Source organism: Penaeus vannamei, chromosome 22 (genome assembly GCF_042767895.1).
Source record: "Penaeus vannamei isolate JL-2024 chromosome 22, ASM4276789v1, whole genome shotgun sequence".
NCBI classification, from domain to species: domain Eukaryota; kingdom Metazoa; phylum Arthropoda; class Malacostraca; order Decapoda; family Penaeidae; genus Penaeus; species Penaeus vannamei.
This window is the reverse complement of record NC_091570.1, coordinates 14,187,216-14,192,195: the sequence shown is the minus strand read 5'-3', so window position 1 is coordinate 14,192,195 and position 4,980 is coordinate 14,187,216.

Sequence of the window (4,980 nt, the reverse complement as noted above, 5' to 3'; positions counted from 1 at the left end):
TAAAACAACCATCCAACCAATTTAAACAACCATCCGGATCAATTAAAACCATCCATCCAATTAAAACAACCATCCATCCAATTAAAACAACCATCCAACCAATTTAAACAACCATCCGGATCAATTAAAACCATCCATCCAATTAAAACAACCATCCAACCAATTTAAACAACCATCCGGATCAATTAAAACCATCCATCCAATTAAAACAACCATCCATCCAATTAAAACAACCATCCAACCAATTTAAACAACCATCCGGATCAATTAAAACCATCCATCCAATTAAAACAACCATCCAACCAATTTAAACAACCATCCGGATCAATTAAAACCATCCATCCAATTAAAACAACCATCCAACCAATTAAAACAACCATCCAACCAATTTAAACAACCATCCGGATCAATTAAAACCATCCATCCAATTAAAACAACCATCCAACCAATTAAAACAACCATCCAACCAATTTAAACAACCATCCGGATCAATTAAAACCATCCATCCAATTAAAACAACCATCCATCCAATTAAAACAACCATCCAACCAATTTAAACAACCATCCGGATCAATTAAAACCCTCCATCCAATTAAAACAACCATCCAACCAATTTAAACAACCATCCGGATCAATTAAAACCATCCATTCAATTAAAACAACCATCCAACCAATTAAAACAACCATCCAACCAATTTAAACAACCATCCGGATCAATTAAAACCATCCATCCAATTAAAACAACCATCCAACCAATTTAAACAACCATCCGGATCAATTAAAACCATCCATCCAATTAAAACAACCATCCAACCAATTTAAACAACCATCCGGATCAATTAAAACCATCCATCCAATTAAAACAACCATCCAACCAATTTAAACAACCATCCAACCAATTTAAACAACCATCCGGATCAATTAAAACCATCCATCCAATTAAAACAACCATCCATCCAATTAAAACAACCATCCAACCAATTTAAACAACCATCCGGATCAATTAAAACCATCCATCCAATTAAAACAACCATCCATCCAATTAAAACAACCATCCAACCAATTTAAACAACCATCCGGATCAATTAAAACCATCCATCCAATTAAAACAACCATCCATCCAATTAAAACAACCATCCAACCAATTTAAACAACCATCCGGATCAATTAAAACCATCCATCCAATTAAAACAACCATCCAACCAATTTAAACAACCATCCGGATCAATTAAAACCATCCAACCAATTAAAACAACCATCCAACCAATTTAAACAACCATCCGGATCAATTAAAACCATCCAACCAATTAAAACAACCATCCAACCAATTAAAACAACCATCCAACCAATTTAAACAACCATCCGGATCAATTAAAACCATCCATCCAATTAAAACAACCATCCAACCAATTTAAACAACCATCCGGATCAATTAAAACCATCCAACCAATTAAAACAACCATCCAACCAATTAAAACAACCATCCAACCAATTTAAACAACCATCCGGATCAATTAAAACCATCCATCCAATTAAAACAACCATCCAACCAATTTAAACAACCATCCAACCAATTTAAACAACCATCCGGATCAATTAAAACCATCCATCCAATTAAAACAACCATCCAACCAATTTAAACAACCATCCGGATCAATTAAAACCATCCAACCAATTTAAACAACCATCCAACCAATTTAAACAACCATCCGGATCAATTAAAACCATCCATTCAATTAAAACAACCATCCAACCAATTAAAACAACCATCCAACCAATTTAAACAACCATCCGGATCAATTAAAACCATCCATCCAATTAAAACAACCATCCAACCAATTAAAACAACCATCCAACCAATTTAAACAACCATCCGGATCAATTAAAACCATCCATTCAATTAAAACAACCATCCAACCAATTAAAACAACCATCCAACCAATTTAAACAACCATCCGGATCAATTAAAACCATCCATCCAATTAAAACAACCATCCAACCAATTTAAACAACCATCCGGATCAATTAAAACCATCCATTCAATTAAAACAACCATCCAACCAATTAAAACAACCATCCAACCAATTTAAACAACCATCCGGATCAATTAAAACCATCCATCCAATTAAAACAACCATCCAACCAATTTAAACAACCATCCGGATCAATTAAAACCATCCAACCAATTAAAACAACCATCCAACCAATTAAAACAACCATCCAACCAATTTAAACAACCATCCGGATCAATTAAAACCATCCACCCAATTCAAACAACCATCCAACCAATTAAAACAACCATCCAACCAATTTAAACAATCAAGCAATCAAATCAAGCCCCGAAGCCATCCCTAACCAAGCCGCTGAAGGGCATGAGGTAAGCCACCAAATCAACGTTCTCGATGGAGGCGGGAATCATGATGTCCCAGGGTTCGAAGTCAAATGGCTGAGTGAAGTCGATCGCCTTTTCCCGCTCTTCGGTGATGGACGTCGGACCTAAAGCCATATCTTGTTGCTGAGTGAGAGGGTTAAGAGCTTATTAATATTATGATCGTTTTTGTCATTGATATTATTATAATTATTATTATTAATATGTTTCTATAAGCAGTTGGCATTTTTATTGTTATTATTTTCATTATTTTTGGCATTGTTTATATTATTGCCGTTGTTATTATCGTTATCAATATCATTTATTTTGTTTTATTATCAACATTATTATCATCATTATCATTTTATCATTATTATTATCATTACTATTATTGTTATTATTATAATCATTATTGTTATTATTATTATCATTATTATTATTATTATTATTATTATTATTACTATTATTATTTTTATCATCATCATTATTATTGTTATCATCATTATCAGTATTATCATTAGTAGTAGTCGTATCATTATTAATTAAAGTAATAGGATTATTTTCAATACGATGATTATCATTGTCATTAACATTATCATCATTATGTTGCTGATGTTGATGATTCTATCTCATATTTTTTATCATTATCAGCCGTTTTAATATTGTTAATGATTGTATCACTTATCATTATGATTATTATCATTATCATTTACTGTTTTTTGTAAGCACTGTTACCTTCTATGACAATTCTCGAAACATAAATAGCGCATTTTCTTCAGACTTTATATACCATAATGCATAAACAATTTTTTTTTTTTTGTGTGTGTGTGTATATAGTTCTTCATTTCGCATGGTATATGGCGTTTCTTTAAATTTCACTAAATATTTTGTCCTTACGTTCCTGAAAACTTCCCCGACCATCCCTGTCCACGAACCGTCGTCCTTGATGGAGCCCCATTGGCCGTCATCCGGGAGCTTAAGCGTGTACCTGAAAACAAACCAAACTACTTACCGATCCAACATGGAGGTCCAAAACCACCAATTGTATCATTAACTTCATGGGTAAAACTTTCACGTGCGATAGTTTAGACTCAAGTGTATAAGGTTTATTGCGAGTAGATTTACTGACGAGAAGTTGTACGTGGCGACGAGGCTGTGGAGGAGTTCGATGAGGATTCCTGCAGCGTTCATGACCTTTCTGCCCTCGAGGCCCAGGAGTACGTAGGGGGGGCGCTGGCGATGGAGGTTTTTGTTATGGGAATGTTGATTATCTGGGTAATTTTTTGGTGGGTACTTGTCGGTCTGTGTGTTTGATTGTATGTTTTTCGTTTTTTGTTTGTTATGGGTTTTTGGGTCTCTGTTTTTCTCTGTTGTTGCCTCTCTGTCTGTTTTCGCTCTCTCCTTTCTCTGTTCTCGCTCTCTCTCTCTCTCCCTCTCTCTCTTTCTCTCTCTCTCTCTCTCTCTCTCTCTCTCTCTCTCTCTCTCTCTCTCTCTCTCTCTCTCTCTCTCTCTCTCTCTCTCTCCATATATACATGCATATGTAAATAAATACATACATATACAATCATAAACATATTTCACGCACGTGGAATATGTGTTGTAACTGTAAGCAAACACGTATAGCTGAATCCCTTATAAACCATGAAAAAAGGTGCTGTCACACTAGCACTTTTTCCGTCAATTTTTCAACAATTTTATCTTACATAAATGCAAACATTCTCTAATATAGCTCTTGATTTGAGTATGCATGGCTGAAAAAGCTGACGGAAAGGTTGTCAGACGGAAACGATCATTATCGTCTGACTGGAAAATCGACAATTCGCTCAAAAAATGAACAAAATTTCCGAAAAGTGTAAAACAGTTGATGGAAAAAGTGCTACTGTGACAGCACCGTAAGTAAACAACTTACGTGCTTCAAGACGATAGTGATGGTGCGCCCGTTGAGCAGCGCCTTCGTCCTCGCCTTCAGTCGCTTCACGTACGGGAGAAGGGCGCTGTCCTGCTTCAGCCGGGCGGAGGTGACGCGGGTCGAGCAGAACTCCATCTCCCTCCTGTAGCTGAGGGGCGGAAATGTATCTATCCATCTCTTTATCAGTCTGTATCTATCTATGAATCTCTCTGTCAGTCATTTATCTACCCATCTTACTAATTATCCATCTACCATTTTACTACATAAATATAGCTGTATTTCGTATGAATCCGTCTAAATATATTATCCGAACCGAAAGCCACTATATAGCTTACTTAAAAGGCTTGGCGACTGCGACCGTCTGAGTGATGTTAAAGGCCAAATTCACGGTCCTGTGAGGGTAATTAACGCCGTAACGACCAGGGCAATCAGCCAGCGCGTACTCTAACCCTGAAGTCACTCTCTCGACCCATTCGCGTAGGATTAGATAAAGGCAGTCGTTTCCTTCGCTAAGCTGTCATGTTTTCATAGTGGAAGAAAAGGAAGGACGTTTGGGATTTTCCATATTGTATTTCGTAAAAGAAATCGAGACTGGAATTGTTGCACAAGGAGACACTTGTAATTCTTGAAATTTGGGAGCTGGGATATATATTTATCTCCAGATAACTTTCTTTACTAAAAACACAACAGTATTTACTTGGAA